This window comes from Lissotriton helveticus, chromosome 5_1, assembly GCF_964261635.1.
Source record: "Lissotriton helveticus chromosome 5_1, aLisHel1.1, whole genome shotgun sequence".
NCBI classification, from domain to species: domain Eukaryota; kingdom Metazoa; phylum Chordata; class Amphibia; order Caudata; family Salamandridae; genus Lissotriton; species Lissotriton helveticus.
This window is the reverse complement of record NC_136065.1, coordinates 669,805,090-669,828,873: the sequence shown is the minus strand read 5'-3', so window position 1 is coordinate 669,828,873 and position 23,784 is coordinate 669,805,090. Positions and strand designations below refer to the sequence as shown.

The 23,784-nt window shown below is 42.6% G+C and overlaps 1 protein-coding gene and 1 long non-coding RNA gene across 2 annotated transcripts in view; both read right to left on the bottom strand.

The window, feature by feature from the left end:
* Window positions 1-23,784, bottom strand: part of LRRC20 (leucine rich repeat containing 20) — a 1,483,106-nt gene that overhangs the window by 1,409,880 nt on the left and 49,442 nt on the right. The window lies entirely within an intron of this gene.
* Window positions 6,797-8,641, bottom strand: LOC144753336 (uncharacterized). Its single transcript, XR_013594302.1, has 6 exons — window positions 8,579-8,641; window positions 8,432-8,496; window positions 8,242-8,334; window positions 8,069-8,147; window positions 7,846-7,983; window positions 6,797-7,744 (listed from the first exon to the last, which is right to left on the bottom strand). It is a non-coding gene; the product is annotated as an uncharacterized LOC144753336 (long non-coding RNA).

Below are 23,784 nucleotides of genomic sequence, written 5' to 3'. Positions count from 1 at the left end.
GGCTGGTGAGGAGTGCCTGGGGGACCGTTTTCCTGGTTTCGGTGGGGATCCATCGGAAGATCTTATGGAGCATGCGCAGGGTGTTGTAGCAAGATGATGAGATGGCGTGGACTTGTCTGGTCATCGAGAGGGAGGAGTCCAGGATGAAGCCCAGGTTACGGGCGTGGTCCGTTGGCTTGGGAGTGGTGCCCAGGGCAGGGGGCCACCAGGAGTCATCCCAGGCGGAGGGCGATGATCCCAGGATGAGGACTTCCGTCGTGTCTGAGTTCAGTTTCAGGCAGCTGTTCTTCATCCACTCTGCGACATCTTTCATCCCTTCGTGTAGGCTGGCTCTGGCGGTGGCGGGGTCGTTGGTGAGGGAGAGGATCAGCTGGGTGTCGCCGGCGTAGGAGATGATGTTGAGGTTGTGTTGGCGTGCGATGGCTGCGAGAGGGCTCATGTAGACGTTGAAGAGGGTTGGGCTGAGAGATGATCCTTGGGGTACGCCGCAGATGACTTTGGTGGCCTTAGATCTGAACGGGAGGAGGCGGACTCTCTGGGTTCTTCCGGCGAGAAACGAGATGATCCACTCCAGTGCCTTCTCTTGGATTCCGATGTTGCTGAGGCGCTGTACTAGGGTGCGGTGGCAGACGGTGTTGAACGCTGCAGAGAGGTCCAGGAGGATGAGGGCCGCTGTTTCCCCGTTGTCGAGCAGGGATCTGATGTCATCGGTGACTGCGATCAGGGAGGTCTCGGTGCTGTGGTTGGCTCGGAAACCGGACTGCGAGGGGTCGAGGGATCCGTTTGTCTCAAGAAAGGCGGGGAGCTGTCTGGTGACGGTCTTCTCGATGACTTTGGCAGGGAAAGGGAGGAGCGAGATGGGGCGGAAGTTCTTGAGGTCGGTGGAGTCCGCTGTTGGTTTCTTCAGGAGGGCGCTGAGTTCGGCATGCTTCCAGCTCTCCGGGAAGGTGGCAGTGTTGAAGGAGATGTTGATGATGTCCCGGAGTTGGGGTGCGATGATGGAGTCCGCCTTGTTGAAGACGTGGTGGGGGCAGCGGTCGGTTGGGGATCCGGAGTGGATGGTGCTCATTGTGCGAGTGGTGTCTTCGGTGCTGACCGGGGTCCAGGCGCAGAGGGTGGTGGTAGGGGGCGTTGGTTCGGTGGTTGGGTGCGTGGTCAGCGCGCCGAAGCTGTTGTGTATGTCGGCGATCTTGCGGTGGAAGAACGAGGCGAGTGAGTCGCAGAGGTCTTGCGAGGGAGTGATGTTGTTGTTTCAGGCGCTGGGGTTGGAGAACTCTTTGACGATGCTGAAGAGTTCCTTGCTGTTGTGGGTGTTGTTTGGCTGTAGGTCTTCAGAGAAAACAAAAGTACTGTCATTATTTTTTCCCTAAAGTGGGGACCACACTGAAAGCAAGAGCCACTTTGTAGGACAAGTTCTGTCTGCCTAATGTCAAAATCTGGTTTTGGGGGACCGGCCACAGCAAGTGTGGTGGAGGTGGGGCCCAGCTGTATGGTGGTTGGCCCACCAAACTCTAAAGAATGTCCCCTGTTTGTAATGAAAAAGCTAAACCAACTGTTCACAAGATCCTTGTTTCACTCATCAAAGACACCTTCGCCCCTTCCACCCCAAATGATCCTTCTCACAGTGCCACTAATCATGCAACCACAAAAACTGTGATACCCACCCTGAAGTGCCTACATTACAACTGTAGGTCTACTATAGCATACAATATTCAATTGGTCAAAACCCTTAATGAGCACAACCTGACTATCTTAATCCACACCAAAACTTAGTTCACTTCATGCGATTAACCCAATATGTAACTCCCTCTAGCAGCAGTTTTTTGCAACAGCTGTTTGTAATGGGAAGAGAGTAGGGGCAGAGGAGTAGCAATGAGCCACAAAAGCACTCTAGAATGTGGGTGGATCAAATCTAAATTTCGGCATCAAAAAGAGAGCGTGCAGGCTGCATCTATCAAGACCACGACTTATCACCCTCGCGCCTCACCTCTACTACAATAGAATATCCTCAACATTAACGAGGTCGCATATATCCTTGCTGTGCCTCTACAATACTGTGGATTTTTAACAAAGTTTTCAAGATACATTTAATCATACCCTGGACATCATCGCTTCTCAAAAGAGAAAATATATATTTTTCAAGTTAATAAGAATCATCATATCGCTTATTGGGATTGACCATTGTTTTCTTAATCTGAAACAACACGAAAAGCTTTAAATCCATCCCTAATTGTGCTGGGCAGCACTATCAAGATCTAAGAAGTACCAACATCCTGTGGTATTAAATTCATAAAAAGTGGTGACTGCAGCATCTAAGGCAATAGATTCATACAGTATCAGAAAAACGTGTGACTCTCCTGAAGAAGGCAACTGTTTGCCGAAACGCGCGTAGAGACAGATGATGATGATAATTCATGTATTATTTAAATGAAAATTTGATTTTTTTTATATGGGTATATTGTTTTAATTCATACAATATTAATTTGATGCTTTGTTTGTGTATAACAGTCTCTTTTTAACTCAATTAGGGGCCACCTAGCTACATGTGGGGGCCACCTATTTTAATAATTCAATTGTGTTTATGGTGAATGAAACAATACTGAATAAATAAAAATATATATATCTTTTAATAACTTGTGGTTAAGTCAGTGCATTGAGGTTCTGATATATGTACTATCATCTGATTACCTGAGCATACTCAGGACATTTGTTGCCTAGGAAATATTTCTTAAAATTATTCTCAAAACAGTCCACAAATACATGTTGCCTCATTAAGAGGTTGATGGTAAGGATCTGCCAACAAAGGTGGAGGCCCAATCTCCACATCTCTTGGTGTTCTTAGAGGTAGAGTCCCTCCCACCAGCTCTGCCATCAAGAAAACCACTGCACAGTCCCTATTCTGGGGGAAATTGAAATGGTGTAAGAGGAGCTATCACGTTTAAAAAAGCCTCTTCAGTGCCTTTTCCACTGGTGCATTTCCTTCCAGAAAAATTCACAAATGTTTCTCATACAGTGGCAGACATCCCCTGTGTGCAGGTGACATTACTTTTGATTTTGTTCTGAAGAAATACTCTGTTTGGCTGTAGTTCTTCAGAGAAAACAAAAGTGCTGTCATTATTTTTTCCCTAGAGTGGGGACCACACTGAAAGCAAGAGCCACTTTGTAGGAAATGTTCTGTCTGCCTAATGTCAAAATCTGGTTTTGGGGGACCGGTTACAGCAAGTGTGGTGGAGGTGGGGCTCAGCTGTATGGTGGATGGCCCACCAAACTCTAAAGAATGTCCCCTGTTTGTAATGAAAAAGACGTTGAGTCCCTTGCTCACTTTGCCACTGGATTCAAGCAAGCCTGGCTGAAGACGGCTGGAATGCCAGAAAACAGTCCTAGGAAGCTTAATTCCGGTCCAGGGTAGGCATGGCTTGGCAGTTCGGGCTGGACTGTTCCCATGAGGCACAGGGTCAGACTGATTTGCATATGGCCATGTCTGAATTGGGGTGGCAGAGTGGGCTAAAGAACGGTGATGGATTAAGCCCAGGTCTGTTGACTGGGTGTGAGTGTCTGATTGGTTCAGATGCTCCGTCCATCACCACCCCCTTTTGTACCATCAAGAAAACCACTGCCCCATCAGTGCCTTTTCAACTGGTGCATTTCCTTACAGAAAAATTCACAAATGTTTCTCATACAGTGGCAGACATCCCCTGTGTGCAGGTGACATTACTTTTGATTTTGCTCTGAAGAAATACTCTGTTTGGCTGTAGGTCTTCAGAGAAAACAAAAGTACTGTCATTATTTTATCCCTAAAGTGGGGACCACACTGAAAGCAAGAGCCACTTTGTAGGAAAAGTTCTGTCTGCCTAATGTCCAAATCTGGTTTTGGGGGACCGGCCACAGCAAGTGTGGTGGAGGTGAGGCCCCTGTTTGTAATGAAAAAGCTAAACCAACTGTTCACAAGATCCTTGTTTCACTCATCAAAGACACCTTCGCCCCTTCCACCCCAAATGATCCTTCTCACAGTCCCACTAATCATGCAACCACAAAAACTGTGATACCCACACTGATGTGCCTACATTACAACTGCAGGTCTACTATAGCATGCAATCTTCAGTTGGTCAAAACCCTTAATGAGTACAACCTGACTATCTTAATCCACACCAAAACTTAGCTCACTTCATGCTATTAACCCAATATGTAACTCCCTCTAGCAGCAGTTTTTTGCAACAGCTGTTTGCAATGGGAAGAGAGTAGGGGCAGAGGAGTAGAGATGAGCCATAAAAGCACTCTAGAATGTGGGTGTATCAAATCTAAAGGTTTTCTGTCCTCCTAATGTATAGTAGGAGAGAAACAATCATAACCTTTATCCTAAGTCAGGACTAAAATCACATAAAACCACCTTGGTGATTACAAACTCTTTATAGACTTGTGCAAGTACCATTAATACTAAACAACTTTGACACTTGCCATTAACATTTACAGCACCTAAACCTTCACTGGAGTGATTGCATTTATGCACCAGTACTTCAATTTGCAGCTTACCTCTTTAATATTTAGTCGGCACAGCACTGTTTCAACACTTATATCATTAAGGTTTTGGTCTGGATCTAATTATCTCCAAACTTACTACCAGACAGTTCTGTCAGAGCGAGCTGTTCTGACCACTGACAAATCACACAAGACAATAGTAAAAATATAAATATTAATGATTGAGACCAACTGTAGACTCATAACATCCATATGAGCAAAGGGAATTATATAAACAGAATTGCAACACATTACCATAATACAATGCTCAACATTCTTGACAATATGTCCCATTGAACATAAAAAGCAAATAATGTCTTAAAAAAGTCCGCTGCATGGATCTCCACTGAGCTCGATGTAGAGGGAAACCCCTCTACTGAATAGTGAAACATCCAGGAGAACTGTTTACTTGGTCAAGGCAACCCTTGCAGAGTGCAAAGTAGTCAATGTGAGGCAATAAAACAAAGTCTAGATAGACTAGTTTGTAACTTTATTGAGTGTCCCCAAAGGATAGATTAAAAGTATAAGGGAAGTACAACATGTAGACCTTCTGGTGAGCGGTCTACATGTTTCTGCCCATCCAATAACCATATAAAGAGGTTCTGGCCATTCTTCAGCACCAATGCTTGCAGTAGTCACTCTGCCATTCAGTATGGCTTAAAGTGTGTTATGGAAGATGTATAAAAACCTGAAAGACTGATAAATTACAGATTGTGACCTACAATGGGTGTGGCAATTGTTCACTATCCTTTTCACCTTTAAAAGATACACAACAATACAGAGAGAATGTCTATCTGAAACCCCTGATTGCGGTCATCAAGGCACATAACATTGACATCGTACACTATGCTGATGACACGCAGTTGATTCTCTCCTTTGAGGGAGAGGAGTCAACGTCAGTGAAGTGTTTCACAATTGTTTGCGGGATACGGCCTGCTGGCTAAAGGACAACTGATTACAATTTAATGCGGGTAAGACTGAGGTGATTTTCTGCTCAGCCAACAGGATTCCGCATGCTCTGCCTAGCAATTTTTGGCCCTCTGATGCTTCGACCGTTGTCCGACCGGTTAAAACGGTCCGTAACCTGGGCGTTATGTTTGATAATAAGCTTACGATGGAAGCCCAGGTTACAAAAACGGCGGCCTGCTGCTTTGCGATCATCAGATCCTTACGGAAAATGTTTCCTTTGTTGCCCCCGCAGGCGCGTGCGCTAGTGGCAAGGAGTACGATTTTCAGTAGGCTGGACTACTGTAATGCTTTGCTGCTTGACTCTCCGAAGTTCCTTTTGGATAGACTTCAGAGGATCCAGTCAGCGGCGGCCAAGTTAGTTTTAGGACTGCCTAGAAGGTCCTCTTCTTCCGCGGCCTTGGCAAAATTGCACTGGTTCCCTTTGAAACAGAGAGTTCAGTTCAAGTCTCTCTGCCTCGTTTTTAAAGCCCTTCATGTGGAAAAAAATTGATTGGTATCTCCCGATGAGAAGGCTTCGCTCCTCATCAGCCAGACTGGTGAAGATACCGAGGTTCAGTAAAGTCAGGTCAGGTGGTAGATCGTTTTGGGTGGCAGCGGCCAAACTGTGGAATGAACTCCTGTGGGAGGTGAGACAAATCAAGGACCTCCTCCCATTTAGAAGGAGTTTGAAAACATGGCTGTTCCCCAAGATATAGTCTCTGCTTTGTATCCGACACACTTCTTCTGTCCTCTGAGATGCCTAGCGCCAGGATGCCTGTAAGGTGATAGCGCGCTTTATAAGTTAAATAAATAAACATGCAAGACAAGAAAAGTTCATCAAACTTGAAAGGCTAAAAAAAACTTATATATATATACAAACAACCATTCCCGGCTACTCCCAGTCTCTAGTCACGGCGAGCCTGTGCGGGTGCCGGCCACCCTGAATATGTAAACAACCTTTCCTCCTGATCGAAGAAATTCACAGACTACTCACGATGCTTAAGTGATTTATTAACACGAAATCAGCAGCTCCCTACCGACGCGTTTCGCCACTAAGGCTTGGTCACGACCGTGACCAAGCCTTAGTGGCGAAACGCGTCGGTAGGGAGCTGCTGATTTCGTGTTAATAAATCACTTAAGCATCGTGAGTAGTCTGTGAATTTCTTCGATCAGGAGGAAAGGTTGTTTACATATATATATATATATATATATATATATATATATATATATATATATATATATATATATATATATATATATATATATATATATATATCTCAAACAAAGTAAACCTCTACTCCCCATCTGGAAAAGAGCACACACACAAGGGCTATTTGGGTTAAGGCCTTTTTATTAAATAAGCCTCATCAGACCCCACGAAGAGACGCGTTTCAACTGACACAGCAGCCTTCCTCAGTATAATGTGCGCCATTTTGGTTTCAGTTTATATACATTGTTAAAATCATGGACATAGAAAACATCATCATGAGAATAAAAATGTGCATGTTCTTAAAATCAGTGAATGAACACTACACACTTCATTTAAACTATGTACAGCGATAGATATTGCGAACGGTAACTGTAGCTACAGAGTGCATCAAGATGTTTATATGTAAAGTTCAAAGTGCAAAAACTGAACCATTATCCTCCATAAACTAAATTGTGTCTAAACACTGAACATAAAAGAAATGCCTTCATTATGTTACATTGAAACAAACCAAGGAGTTAGGCCCTTTTAGGAACGTGGTGTAGGTTAGGCCATATAATAATCATTAAACATCACAATTACCTATACCACAATTATTTCAAGGTACCATTATTCATACTTTTTGGTCAAACATGCTTAGTTTTGTTTGCACCGGTATTTTATTTATACCTTTCACTTAGAATTAACTTTATATTTTCTTTTTAACAAACTTTATATATGAAAAGAAGAATCAGAATTGGATCTATACAACATTTAAAAACACACAATTATTTACAACACAAATTTAAATCCACATTTTCAATATGACATACTTTACACATTACATTTGAAAGTACAAAACTTTACACAAAAAACAACTTTACACAAGAAAAAACAATAATGACATATCTTTGATTATTACTGAATAAATCAAGATTCAATTTTTCGATCTAACAGAGCAGTTTTGACCAAATATTATCAAATTATGTCAAAACCAGAGTTTAATTTCCAATCAATCCGCTCCTTTATTGTGCCGACGCGTTTCAAATCTAGGGAATTGTTCACCCAGATTCTCATCAGAGCTTCCTTAGTTTTCTGTACAAAATGTAAAAGACAAAAAAAGTATTTACATATTTGGTCAGCTGGCTCACTTTCTTTATACTACACTGTCGCCTTATTTATTTAACTATTTGTACCTGGATGTGATGCAAATAGCTCTTCTTTTGTTTGAGCTTCTGCTCAAGATGCCAGGCTGCACTTGAGCTATCCTTAGCCTCTTTATTTTATGCGTGTTCCTCAGTACACATCAAGTTGTTGGGGCGCCTTTTGTAGTCCTACAAAAGATACGTATTCGTATTTAAAGGCATCTATACAGGTCTCGCTAGGTAACACTGCTGTGTCATGATAAGGAAAGCCTACCTCAAATCCTTCGTTCTCTTTGTGACGATGTAATCATCACTTTATTTCTCACATACAGCGTTGGCTCTTTCTCAGTTACCTACCGAGGAATAAAACTATTTTTAGGTTCATTAATTGCTGGTGCGCATTCTTTATCATTTGTGCAACGTGAGCAAGGAAAGCGTTTCACATACCTTACGGGTTCCCGTGCCACAGCACGTTCTAATTTTCACCCCGTATTGCAAAGGCGCGTTTATTCTCTTCACCACGTCTTTTTACAACCCGAGCTGGCAAATAAAAAACACACTCGGTAAACAGTTCTGAGTTTCCTTTTGACCATCAGCCCAATATTCACTGGTTTACACAAAGTAAGCATGCCCGTACCTCTTAAAGAGTTTCCACAGGCGCCGCTATCACTCGTGGCTCACAACTTTTTCTTACTTCATGTCCTGAAGTTGCAAAGGAATTTGTTATATTTTTGTCCATACCCGCTGTTATTTCAAATGTGGCTCGAGTAAAGAAAGATTTTACCTGCATCTTGACTCAAGCGGCAGTCTATCGGCTCCTCACTCGGTTTCGGCAGACATCTTAGAGGCGGGGCCCCATCCTCTTTATGTCCATCAAGAGAATTCTGGGTAATGTAGTGCACATTCTACAAAGTGCTTTTGAGAAGCCCTGAGCTTTGTATTGTGGGAAACTGAGTTTCTAGATGAATGCACTAAGCTCGAAACTTACACTCTTGATATCTCTGACATGCAATTTAATCCAGTTTGTGCACTGTTAAATTTCAGGATCAAATAGGCTTCCTTTTGTAACAGGGCTTTATCAATGTCAATGGGGCATTTCTTTGTATTCATGGTGAATAAGATTGTCCATTTGAAATTGTTTTCTCCATGCGATTTTTGGGTGAAATGTTCAACCATCGGTGCTGTTGTGACTCTTTTCTTAATGCGTGACCTATGCTGAGTAATTCTCACATTTATTTGTTGGTTTGTCTTCCCTATATATATCATCATACAGGGGCATACTATTGCATAGACCACGTTTTTGGTCTTACAATTTGTAAAGCCTGAATGTTTCCATTTTACGCCCGATGGGTGAATTCATTGCCCTCAATTGTGTTTGAGCAAGCCACACAATTGCCGCACCTGCGGTGGCCCTCTATTGGTGTTAGGTTCCATTTAGATAATAAATCACTTTTGGGCTTTGGCAGTGATATGTCGGCACGGACTATCTGTTGTCCTATACTCTGATTCTTTTTTAGAGCAAAAATTGGTTTTGTAAAGGGGCATTCCAAGTCTTCAAGTGTAGTGTAGGTCCTATTATCCCAATAGGCTCTGCGCATTGGAATAATACCTTCAATAGTATAGGCCTAGACCAGACGTTAACTAGGTCTACTACTGTCGATATTAGACTTAAAGTTTTGGGTTTGCCAGCTAGCTCAGAGTTCACTAGAAACTTTCTCGAATGTTCAGGAAGGAATTAACTTCGCTGATTAGACAAGAAGGGATTTAGTTTCTGACAACCATAGAACATGACAACTTTGCTCTCCCCTAATCAAGAGTGTATCTCGAGAGTCGTGTGAACAAAAGGCAATTTATTTTACTCAGTCAGTACGTGCATTCTTAGTCTCATCAGATTGTAGAGAAAAGGAAGAGACGGGCGTGTTCAATAAAAGATGTTATTTATTGATCAGTCTCTTTTCTCGTACAAGAGAAATGGATCGATATTATTGCAATACTTATAGTTAAGTAAAGTGCATACATTAGAAGCAGAAGTATAAAATAATACTGTAAAAACATTGATATGGTTTCTAAGCCATATGAAGGTTTAAAATGAATAAAATATATTACATACACATATACATTTGACTAAACGTACTCAACTGGTGTTTCTAGATACGCCTACCCCGTGTACCTGACCTAAGCCTAATACGTGGGCGGGAATAGAAAGTTACAGTTTAAGTTAAGTTTGTTTTTGCCAAGTGACTGACTAAAGAATTCTCTGCGAGGGGTTATTCAGTTCTGTACCTGGAAGTTAGGATGAATGAGTGATGGTATCTCTCGTCTCTGGTCTCGATATTCCAGGCTGCCTGCGAGGGCCACCCGGAAGCGCCGGAGCTGGATTTCTCGGCAGGAGAAATAGGCAGCTGCTCGATCTCAGCGCGTCAAGAAGGCGGGGCTGCGCCAGCGGGGTCTGCTCTGCTCTGGGCTTCGGCAAGTCTGGCTGCTCCGTCCTCGTCACCACCGCGTGTGTTTGCATAGGGCAATATCGGTAATATTTATACCTTTAAGGTGCCGAGATTGACGTAAGGATGGACATAGATACGTCAATAAAGATGTCATACGACCAGGTCGTTAGCACATTCTTTTGCTGAAGTTCTCGGTGAAATCAAAACAGTGGCCGCAGGGTTTTTCCCAGGTCTGTCATAGGTTTGATTTGTTATGAGAACTCCGTATGCCTTATCAGGGGCTGGAGGAATATCGCTTGTCTAATTAGATGGCAAGCGTTATGACCTAATCAGATAACACGTTCCTGTGCCGTAGTGTGGCTTTATCAGATAACGGTTCCTGCATCATGGGGGTTTTCTGCCTCATGGGCTGGCTGCTAGTTAACTTGTTAGTTTGTTAACCAGAATAGGGTCAGGAATAGGGGGATCGATACAGAACCTATAGGAATACATCACACCCACTCCACGCTAACTATGGACATATTTACTAATCTATGCATAGTAAAACATACTATAGAGTATTGTGTATACCTTACCACCCCAAAATACATAAATGCATTTTGAAATTATCAAATATACGGAAAAAAAGCAGTTACATGTATTGTATGCACTCAAGCTGTGAAATAATGCTAAAGTAATCACGCATTTGTATACATTATTGCTATTTTGTATATGAAAATTTACACATGAAATGGCTCTTAATACAGAAAAAAGGTTTGAGACCATTTCATCACAGAATAATAATAACTATGAACATACCAGCGGGCAGCTAATGTCTATAAGCTATCTAAAATTAGAAATTTTAGTTCTCTAAGAATAGTTCTTACTTTAAGCAAAAGATAGTGTCCCGAAAAATATGCAAAAAATATTTTGGGGCTGCTGAAAAAATTGCTGTCCGTGAACTGGAGGGAAAATTGTTCATGTGACTTTATTATTAAAGTTGAAGGCCAAATTCAGGGAACGCCGTGTACGAGCTTGCTCAAAAGTCTCTATTTGTGCTCTGGTGAGAACATCATATCATTTAGGCTTTCGAAAAAGTTGTCAACAGCTTCCTGGGAGAGTTCCACTAACTCGGAAATAGGTGTAACCATGCATTCGTGCGCATGATTGTCTCCATTGACATTCTGATTTGGATTGCTGACAGAAGGTCGTACCTGATCGATGCCGCTTTCATCTTGAACTTCACTACCCCTTAATCGTAGTGGTGAAGCTTCCACGAATGCCGTCATCAGGATTGGTAGCCTTTGAGGGCAGCACAAAGCGTGAGCCTTTGTTGGACTCAACAATGTTTCTGCATCTATTGGCGCATCCGATTGTAGCGTCAGACAGGTGTCTAATACGCATTCTTCTCCGCAAGCAGGCACCTTAATACAGGTAAAACACATCGTTGCCACACTGGTCGAAAGGATAGAAACCAAGTCATGTTCAGGTCTCTAAGCCGGGATAGTCCCAGGATTTTTGATATCCGGTCCCGGTATCCAATGGCTAGGATTGTTTCTTCCCTTGTCGCAGGTGTTCTGTCTGTGACATGGTTTGCCATAACGAAAAATAAGGACTAGGAATAGGATTCCAGCAATCAGTCCTAAAATGAGGGGAAGTCCGCCAAAAATCGAATGGACGAAATCTGGAAAAATACCTAGTATGGCTTTGAATGGTGTTAATGCCATCGAAAATACTGTCTTAAATACTTTTGAGACTCCATTGGTATCAGAAATATTTAAGATTTCATTCAGGATTTCTGCGAAATGTATGGGGGAATTAGTTGATAACAATGAATGTATCTCTGCAGTCGTCCTTGCGACTTGGAGATCATATGTTTCTTTTGATGACGTGAGCCTTGTCGGCGTCTGAAGAAGCACTGTTTTCATTCTGCTTAAAGTATCTATTCGAATAGAAGTAATTTTCAAGTTGGGCCATGCCCTTGCCTCCCTGTCTGGAAAGGAGCTGGGGAACAATGAGTGTCCACAGCACTTGACCTTCGCAGTCGTAGTTACGAGATAAGGAGTCCCGGGCATAAGACTACAACATCTGCGATCTACAATTAGAATGTAACTCCCATTATAGAGTCTTTGAAAGAATGGTTCAATCTCTGTTGCAGGTGCGCCTTGCTGGTGACATGAAAGGTTATTTGAGTTCCCTTCACAGGCTCCATGCAAACTAATTCAGTTACACAGAAGTGTACCGCTTAGTGACAGTGCACAATTATTGCCACTAAGAAACACTTTCTGTCCTTTATTACTGACACATGCATGTGAATAGGGCAGGTTCCATGTTGTTTTTATGTACCCTTTTCCCAATTTTTCGTACATGCCAGCCTGTATATATTTTTGGCAGTATTGAAACCTGAAGGTTGATATTGGAATATTTATTATCCCATGTATTATCCATTCACTGCCAGGTCGTTCTGACATTGTCACTGGTAATCTCTCAAGTTTCTCAATGCTCAGGATTGTATAATCAGCACCCTTCTGGGCCATACTGATTTGTCTATCAGTAAGGTTAAAGATATAGAATAGTGACGTTGTGTTGATTAAACGCCAAGGCACATAGCCTGAACGCAGATTTTGTAACGTCCAGCCAAGCTGTACAATAGAACGCAATTGGGACTGACCGTGTTGTAATAACAGTAAGTCTTGCGATAATATGTCGATTGCTGAAGACACAATGCTGTCCAAAGAAAAAATTCTGGAGGACAGAGTCATTAACCCATTGTCCACTACAGAAAGTGATTTTTCCAAATTAATACGGTCAATTTCCCGTATCCTTTCTGCTGTCTCAATTTGAGTAACCTTCCAGGCCTCATTGTATGCTGCATATACAGAGGCTGCTATGAAACGCTTTTGACGCTGTTTGCGTGGTCCCATAGTGAAATCACGCAAGTCAGCACCATCAGTAAGTAAAGTTAGGTGTTGCTTAATTTCTGCCAGTGTGGAAGTTTGTAGCCATTGAAGGCATAATTTGCCCACACTGTAGGTGGTTATTATCCCTGGGTGTTGTCTTTGAGGATATCTAGGGTCTGGCCTGGTCATTTTGAACCCCTGTGTTTTGTTCAGGAATCTGTCTTGACAGTTATTAGTATCTGTGGGCCAGATCAACCACTGTTTCCAATCTGGATGTGTTCTGTTTTGGTTTAATACATAATTTACGTCTATCTCTTCATCTGTAGAGCTATTGCTGTTCATTGTAGGTTTTGGAATAGACGGTTTATTTAAGTCTTTGATTTTGGCTAGGCCAAGACAGGTGGTTTGTTGAACAGTGTCATTTAAAAATATAATTTGTTCTGGGATCATGCAGGCTCTAAACAAAGATCCTATACCCTGTACTTGCCATTCTTTTGTACCCCAAACACTTTTCAATTCAACATTTTTGTCCCAATAATCAAAACCAAAAGTATTCATTTGTTCAAAGAATGAGTCTGAATATATCAATTTTGTGTTGGTTATCATGGTCTTCATCCCTGTCTTGTTTGACAATTTGAAATAAAATGTTTCAGCATTACTTATGTTAAAACCTGAAAAGTATGAATATTTGTCGTAAACGGTTCTTGAGCTTCCTTTTGGAGGGGTTGCACAATGTTCCCATTGATTATAATTTAAAACATTTCTAGGTTGTGCAGATCTATGTAAAAAATGGTTACCATAGTGGTTATAGCAATACATACTATCATAATTTGTAGAACCCTGCAAATAATCATGTTTGGTAAATTTAGCAGACATTACTAAGTCAGACATCATATTATTAATGCTTTCGAAGTCCCAATCATCAGCAAATGAGCTTGGTTTTACAAAGTCACTAAATGAGATCCTAATTTGGTGTGGATATTTCAGGATTTCACCGGACCATAGATTTCGTAGTCAGTGTTGTCCCATGCTACCCCACCCGGTATAGGATTGGCTGTGAAGTTGACTGAAGAAAGTTCTCTTTTCTCGACGTGTGAAGATGTGTGTGGTTTGAGGATCAAGTTGATTTTCTGACTTGCTGTGTCCATTTTAGCATATTTTCCCTCAATGAAGCGTCCCAAAGTTAGTATCATGATGAGCCAAAGTATGAGGATAAATGCACCAAAACCCACCCAAAATTCGATCCATGGAGAAATCAGATATGTTTCTTTCAGTTGTTTCAAAAGTTCTTTAGCTTTATCTTTAAAGGTTTTTGATGATGGCTGTGTCTTTGATTCAGTGAAGCCTTCAGAGGAATCATCGAAGTTTATGAAGTAGCCGGATGCAGTTCTGTCAATAGTTCCAATTGCTTCAGGATTACTGTTTCTTGCATTATCATTTGGTACTTCATTATAGATTGGTGTGTCTCTGCTAAATGTTTTTATTTGGGTTTTCAGAGGTCTAAGTTCCATTGCATTGTTGCATAGTCCTTGTTGTTCTTCTGTAGGCGTTTCAAATGTGATTAGCCTCTTTGTTAGGACCTCTGTACTGGTAGCAAACCTTGGTGTTCTGCTACTTATTGGGAGTCCACTTGGCCTACTATTTGTTATCGGCCACATGATTGTGGTTTTACCAGGTCGATGGATACAACTCGGTTCTCCTTTTTACCAGCAAGTGGCGGTAGTACAACTGATCTTGTCCCGTTGATAGACAAGACAGGAACTGCTTTTCTATAAGAAGGCCCAAATTCCTTCTTTACCGCGATCTTTTCTCTGACTAGATCCCCGACTTTTGGAATCCAGACAGGTCTTGCTGGGACAGGTGGTGGTTCTTCAGTGGTTGTTGGCTGTTGTTTCAACTTTATGTTGCTCAGGTCTTTTCTTGTTTCATTTAAGTCCTGCAAAATAGCCAAACGGTCTTTGATATCAAAGCTTTTTTCCTTCACCACTGAAGTTTGACTGTCAAGGTCAGAGATTAACATCCTAGTTCCAAATAATAATTCGTACGGACTGAATACCTTCAGAGAATTTCTTGGCAAGTTATTTAGACTACGTTGGACACTTATTAGATGTTTGACCCACCCAGCTCCCGAACCTAATATCCTTTCCGTTATAGATTGCTTTATGCCTTGGTTTTTTCTTTACACCATCCCGTATCCCTCAGGAAGGAAGTGAGAAGATTCCCGCTGTGCTATGCTCATTTGGTCATGTTTCCCATCAGGCTGGAAGGCTAGAGTGAAAACAATGATCAAACGTAGCATGCTCTTAGCATATATGCCATTTAGACTCGCAAATCTTTGTATAACAGTCCAGACGTCAGCCGAGTGCTGGTGATCTACATTATAAGTGGAAACTAGCCTGTATATGTTAATCGCAAGCCTTGCTTTTTACTCTTGATTTTTTCTGGAGTGAAACGACAAGGTATTACACTGTTTCTCTCCCCACTGCGATTTCTGTTGCAGTTTGGGCAGTTTTTCACAAACATGGTGTGATGCAGGCTATGTGCCTGGCCACCAGTACCTTGATTGTAATTCTTCCAGAGAATCTTTTAGTTTGAGGTGTCTGAGACCCTCACCCATATGCGCGTCTGCAATTAACAAGTTTCTCCTGTCCATGTTTGGAATCACTCTATCCCCCACTCCAGGGATTCGAGCAAAAGGGACGGAGTTTGCATCGATTATGTATGTATAATTGAGTGGATAGTTGATCGGTAGTGCTGAGCAGTCGTCTTTTAATGACGTTTTCACCGCCAGTACTGTTTCACCATCAACATATTTTAATGTACGCTTTTTTCGAACTACGGAAGCCGAATTAGTTGCTACCGCTGTGGCTGTTTCAGCCAATGAATTCCCTGCAACGTGAACGCCATCACGCTGATGACTCAGTGAGTGTGTCACGTGAGTCTTTGGTAGTTCTTTTTGTAAAAGAGCTATTTGTTCCCAGAGCAGTTTCTGCTTTATTGTTGCATCTGTGTCATCTTTGTAACCGTTTTGAATCCATGTCTGCAAGTCCTTGTTATATGATTTGATGCAGTAATATGAATCTGACACTATAAGTGTCGGGAATTCGCGATCCGCATTATCTAGCGCCATTTTCAATGCTATTATTTCAGTCTGTTGTTCTGAATTAGTTTCTACTGAGTGTGTTTTTGTTAATAGAGGTTTTAGTTTACCTCCGCGCCACACTTCTTTTGTAATCCCACAGGTCGGGTTGTATGCTTGTTCTCCCCAAACGGAGGGTTGAGCATGTCCGTCTGTATAGATTACACAAGCGTAGTGTCGTAAGGGCAGAATGTCGATTGGCAGAGGGAATGTTCTTTCATATTCTAGATTTTGTAATTCCTCTAGTTCTGGATCAAAGTAGTAGTATACTTTGTCCGTTGTGATAGAATTCACCCATTGTATCCATTCCGGATTCAATGTCGTTGTTGGTAAATTGCATGGTGTTGTTAATGCCTCAAAGGCTGGTTCTGCTGTTCTTACTGTGATATGTCTACCGTCAGCTTGATCTTTTTCTCTAGCTATTGCGGTTTGAACTGCATGAACAATTTTTTCTTTAATGCTGAACTTCTTTTCAGCTTCTGTGTACAAGTGTGATTTGAATGCAATTGGTACCTTTTCTCCCTCATTAGAGGTCAGGTATGTGAATCCGCATCTTCCTGGGATGACTCGAATCACAAGATTGCGTGTGTTATCACGTGTTTCTAATTTTGTTTTAATTAACATGTCTGTATGTAAGGATCTCAAAATTTCTGTGTGTATTTGAGTCCAATTGGTTCTTTTAAAATCTGGTTTTATTAGATCAGAAAGGGGTTTGACCCTTTCTGCGTAATTTGCAATGTATGTTCTTCCGAAATTTAGGAAGCCTAGAATTGACTGTAGGTTTTTTAGTGTTCTAGGTGCTTGGAGTACGGCACATTTTTCTAGAAAATTGTCAGCCAGGCTTTTGCCTTCACTTGATAATTCGTATCCTAAGAACAGGACTGTCAGATGGGCAATTCTGGATTTTTTAAAGTTGAATTTGTAACCCTCTGCTGCGAACCCAAGTATTATGGTGTTCACTCTCTTCAAGTGAGTCTCCAAGTCATCATCTGTTAAGTATATGTCGTCGACATAAGATAATGCTTCGTCGTCATATGTTTGTAGTAATTCTGTTACTCTCGCTGAGAATACTCCCGGGCTGTTCTTGTACCCCTGGGCTAACCGACAGAATTGTTTTTGAGTGCCATTTATTGAGAATGCAGACAAATATCTGCTCTCTGGTGCTATGTTTTGACAAAAGAATCCATTAGAGATGTCTAATGTTGTTTTGTATTTTTTGCGCACTATGTTATTCATTAGTGCAGCACTGTGCGAGTTTTGCACTGCAAAAGTTTTGCAACATGAGTTAAGGTGTCGGTAATCCAAAACTAGACGATATGAATTGTCTGGTTTGGAGACCGGAAACAAAGGGTTGTTCATTTGTGAGGTGCAAGTTTCAATCACCCCCTGGTATTCTAGCTGATCTAGAATTTCTTTTACCTGTTTTTTAGCTTCTTGCTTAATTGGGTACTGTCTCTGTGCAGTAGGTTGTGATTTTAACTGGATTTTGTGAGGAGGAGAGTCCTCATCCCATCCTACGTGATTTTTATATAAAGCAGGAGCTAGAGCTACTGCCCACTTTCTAGCAAGTGTGTATTTTTTATGAATTGGGATGTGATTTGAGAAGGCAGGCATAATTATTTCTTCGCCATGAGGGCAATCCCTGACAAACTCTGGTGGCCAGTCTTTTTTCAGCTAGAAGGATGTCATAGCCCTTGGAGAGATTATCCCAAAATAGTCCCCTTATTTTTCTAGTCTTATCCCCTTCTATACGTAATGTTATTTCATATATTTTGTGAGGTTTGCTAACTCTGGTGTCTGCAGTTTCCACTTGAAGATATTCATTCGTGTCCACTGTCTCCAGATGATTCATAAGGACTTTGCGAGCTATGCTCACTTCTGCTGCGCTGTCTAGCATTGTCTGAGCCCATTCTCCGTTTTTCAGTTGTGTCCTCAGTATTCTCGGCCTTGTTAACCACCTTGATACTGGCTACCTTCTTTTTTGGAAATTGTAATTTCTTTTTTAGCTGAGCAGGTTCCTTGTCTTTGGACTTGGCGTGCTCTTCTCTTTGTTCTGATCGTCCTCTTCTTTCCGATTTCTGCGAGGAAGTCTGAAAAGATTGAGAGGGACGTGTATCAATGTCTTGATATCTATCAGGCTTTTTTATATTATCCCTATTTCTAAGGTTATATCTTTTCCCAGAGGGGTCACTCTGGGGTGACCTGTGTCTTTGGTTCGGAGATTTTTCTCTTCGCCTAGGAGACCTTCCTCTGGACTGGAATTTCTTTTCTTTAGGATTGGATTGTTTGTTTCCATCCTAGCTCTTTTTCTGTGATGTTGAATTATTATTAAAAAATATTTTTTCAGGACTTTCAATTAGTTGTGGTTTTACTGGTATTCCACCTAAACTATCTCTGCCTAGTTCCTCATAGGATTTTTCTATGATTCTGGCAATTTCAGCTGGTTGGTCTGCTATATCTGTCTCCTTTAACCTCTGGCGGATTGCCACGTTTGCTGCTTCTCCCTTTATGTTGGCTAATAATATAGCCGAGACCTGCTTGAAGTCTTTTAGTAATTTCATACCAAGAGTTAAAGCGGGTTCTGGACCATATTCATCTTGAATTTGTTTTAGCACATCTGGTATTACCGAAATGGATGGAACACCGTGCGTTTTTGTGTAGATGGAAGCAAAGACTGTACCCCAAGTGTCACAGTCCTCAATATGTGGTGCGATTCCCATTGGAAGACAGATACTCAGAATCCTGTGTTTTTCTAACGGGGTGGTGTCAGGAAACACCGCCTCTATTTGGGTGATTTTTTGTGCCAACCAGAATGGTATTTGTTCCCGTTTAGCTGGTACTTTACCTAGGCAGGATTGAATGTTCTGTGGTGTAATTTTATTTGTGTTCCCCTGGTGAGGGGTAGGCTGTGGAATTTTAATTGCTGGTTGAATTGTTGAAGTCCGCATCACATACTGGACTAATTGTCTATGTATTTTTACTAATTGTTTTAGCTGTGTTAACAGCTCTGCTGCAGACATCCCATTGATGTCTGGATGTGGTGTGTATCCGGCTAGGACCGGCCACGTTGCTCCTGGTCTACCTAAAGGACCGAGCCTGGTGATGTGATTATTATGTTTTAGGGCGCCATTAAATAAGAGCAAATGCTCTTGAAATTTAAGTGGTACTTCCACCTCCTCGAAAGGAGTGTACTCTCCAGGAGGTTCCTCTATTTTGTAATAGTGGAAGTACTTTGTTACAGCATTTGCTGCTGGAAAATGTATCCATGAATAGTATACCTCTGTCTGCCGATATTCGTGTGCCTCAATTACGAATATGACTGTGCCACCTCTAGGTGTCAGTCCATTTTCTATAAGTTTTAAGGTTATAGATTTCCTTTTGATGACCGGGATGAGTATTATCTCCGGGTCTGCATCTTGTAGTGCAGTATCAGCTGCCGCTATTTCAGCTGCTAATCTAACTGCCTCTCTTTCTCCTTCACTGCCTGACATTATACTGTCCAGAAGGTTATTTTGTTTGTTTGCACATCAGGTTTCTTATGGAAACAAAGATTAGATGCATAATATTTTGGAACGGTTTATCCTTCAACGTTGACTAAACCAAGAACCATACATAGGAGTTCCCTCCTGCGAGGTCTGGCGGATATTTACCTTTCACCCACTCCAGATGTCTTTGGAGTATTATGGGGAAAAGGGGTCTGAGTGAGAAAGCACGACTGAGTTACTCTAAATGTCTTACGTTAGTTTTATCGCCCTTCCAAACGAGTTGGGCGCCATGTAGTGTAGTTCCTATTATCCCAATAGGCTCTGCGCATTGGAATAATACCTTCAATAGTATAGGCCTAGACCAGACGTTAACTAGGTCTACTACTGTCGATATTAGACTTAAAGTTTTGGGTTTGCCAGCTAGCTCAGAGTTCACTAGAAACTTTCTCGAATGTTCAGGAAGGAATTAACTTCCCTGATTAGACAAGAAGGGATTTAGTTTCTGACAACCACAGAACATGACAACTTTGCTCTCCCCTAATCAAGAGTGTATCTCGAGAGTCGTGTGAACAAAAGGCAATTTATTTTACTCAGTCAGTACGTGCATTCTTAGTCTCATCAGACTGTAGAGAAAAGGAAGAGACGGGCGTGTTCAATAAAAGATGTTATTTATTGATCAGTCTCTTTTCTCGTACAAGAGAAATGGATCGATATTATTGCAATACTTATAGTTAAGTAAAGTGCATACATTAGAAGCAGAAGTATAAAATAATACTGTAAAAACATTGATATGGTTTCTAAGCCATATGAAGGTTTAAAATGAATAAAATATATTACATACACATATACATTTGACTAAACGTACTCAACTGGTGTTTCTAGATACGCCTACCCCGTGTACCTGACCTAAGCCTAATACGTGGGCGGGAATAGAAAGTTACAGTTTAAGTTAAGTTTGTTTTTGCCAAGTGACTGACTAAAGAATTCTCTGCGAGGGGTTATTCAGTTCTGTACCTGGAAGTTAGGATGAATGAGTGATGGTATCTCTCGTCTCTGGTCTCGATATTCCAGGCTGCCTGCGAGGGCCACCCGGAAGCGCCGGAGCTGGATTTCTCGGCAGGAGAAATAGGCAGCTGCTCGATCTCAGCGCGTCAAGAAGGCGGGGCTGCGCCAGCGGGGTCTGCTCTGCTCTGGGCTTTGGCAAGTCTGGCTGCTCCGTCCTCGTCACCACCGCGTGTGTTTGCATAGGGCAATATCGGTAATATTTATACCTTTAAGGTGCCGAGATTGACGTAAGGATGGACATAGATACGTCAATAAAGATGTCATACGACCAGGTCGTTAGCACATTCTTTTGCTGAAGTTCTCGGTGAAATCAAAACAATGGCCGCAGGGTTTTTCCCAGGTCTGTCATAGGTTTGATTTGTTATGAGAACTCCGTATGCCTTATCAGGGGCTGGAGGAATATCGCTTGTCTAATTAGATGGCAAGCGTTATGACCTAATCAGATAACACGTTCCTGTGCCGTAGTGTGGCTTTATCAGATAACGGTTCCTGCATCATGGGGGTTTTCTGCCTCATGGGCTGGCTGCTAGTTAACTTGTTAGTTTGTTAACCAGAATAGGGTCAGGAATAGGGGGATCGATACAGAACCTATAGGAATACATCACACAAGGAGGTGCCAATTTTTGAGTACCATTTGCCGAAATTTGTGTGTCTCAGGTCCAAAAGTAGTCACACATACCATTCGATCCAATTCTTTCTTCTCTTTTACCTGAAGTAGGCATTCACATGGTGTAAATCTAGCCCTCTTCAATGAATGTTTCAACAGTTTTTTAGGGTATCCTCTTTGTGTCATCTCACTACAGAAGGTCTGTGCATGTCTCTCATAGTCCTGCAAAGCCAGCGGCACAGCTCTGCAGACTTATGTCTGTACCGACTACTGCCTTCGATCTACACTGCAGACAGCAGGGCTCACAATTCAGATGCAGTGGCAAATGCAGATGAGGCAGTCCAGAACGCAAGACACGTTGGTCCCAGTGCGACCCGCACAGACCACACATGATCGCAGTCTGGGCACACGCTGTGTACTTCAGGTGCTACTAACTTACTGCGCCACAAGTCATCGCCACAAGCCTTATTAAGGCAGAATTCATTAGACAAAAGACATTGCTCCCAGTGCGGCCCGCCGGGACCACGTATCATCGCAGGGTGCACACACGCTGTGTCCTTCAGGTGCTACTAACTCACTGCACCATAAGTTATCGCCACGTGGCCTTATCAAGGCAGAATTCATTAGACAAAAGACATTGCTCCCAGTGCGACCCGTCTGGACCACGCATCATAGCAGGCTGCACACATGCTGCGTGCTTCAGGTGCTACTAACTCACTGCACCATAAGTCATCACCACGTACCCTTATTAAGACAGAATTCATTAGACAATAGACATTGCTCCCAGTGCGGCCCGCCTGGACCACGTATCATTGCAAGATGTGCACACGCTGAATCCTTCTGGTGCCACTAACTGTGCAGCTCAACTCGACGCCACGTGGCTGTGCGCCCATCCTGACCGCTGCCTCCGCCCTACACTGGGGTTACACATTCACAATTCAAGATTAGTATCGACGCAAATTGTGTAAGAGACTATAATGGGTTAAGAAGACCAATTGCTCCCAATCTGTACAGCTCAAGTCAACGTCACATGCCTGTGGGCCTTTGCTGATCGCTACCTCCGCCCTGCACTGTGGAAGACCGGCGACACGTGGTGCCAACAAACCCTGTTCAACACAAGCCGATCCCACATGTGTAACTGTGTCCTGAGTTCTGAATGGCAGTGGCCCCAACTCCGCGAGACAACCACAACACCAGACTCCCTTCAATTATTGAGGGTTACTTGCATATGGAAGGCCGGCGACATGTGCTGCCACTAACTGTTCAACACAGGCCGATCCCACATGTGTAACTGTGTCCTGAGTCCTGAATGGCAGTGACCCCAAGTCCGTGGCACAGACCACAGCACCAGAGTCCCTCTGATCAGTGAGGCATATTTCCATATGCAACAGTGTCGACACGTGGTGCCACTAACTCTTTAACACAAGCCGATCCCACATGTGTAACTGTGTCCTGAGTACTGAATGGCAGTGACCCCAAGTCTGTGGCACCGACCACAGCACCACACTCCCTTCGATCAGTGAGGCATATTTCCATATGGAAGGCCGGCAACAAGTAGTCCCACAAACCCTCTTTAACACAAGCCGATCCCACATGTGTAACTGTGTCCTATGTCCTGAATGGCAGTGACCCAAAACTTCGTGGCAGCGACCACAGCACCAGACACCCTTCGATTAGTGAGGAGTATTTTCATATTGAAGGCTGGCGACAAGTGGTGCCACTGAACCTGCAGTACGTAGGCCGGTGGGGCCACCAACGTATGCACGTGGCTGTGGGCCCTTCCTCGTCGCTACCTTTAGCCTACACTATGGTCAGCATGCCTCACAATTCAGATATGGTCCTGATTCCACATGACGCAGTCCAGTAAGCAAGACACATTGCTCCCAGTGCGGCCGGTCCACACCAAGCACCATCACAGGCTCATGCAGTCTCAATGCTACTGGTGCCACTAACTCTATTTAACACAAGCCGATCCTACATGTGTAACTGTGTCCTGAGTGCTGAATGGCAGTGACCCCAACTTTGTAGCAGAGACCACAGACAGCACGGGCCTCCCTTCAGTCTTATTTGTTGTTCTTTTCTTTAAATAATTTTTTTTATATGTGAATCTATACATGACTAAGAATCTTCTTTGTCCAACCGTACACGGACACTTCTGAGCACCAGAAGGTTGTTGGGGTATGTTGGTAATGTGGGAAGAGGGTGCGTTACCTGCTAATGTGGAGAAAGGGAGTCTCAAAGAGGTATCTCTCACAGAAAGAACTCCGATATGTTTTTACAAATGCAATGGACAGATGCCAGCTGACTAACTAAATCACAAAATGATTCTCTTAATACTTATGTAGTGTGAGTTATGAACAGTTCGCACCCA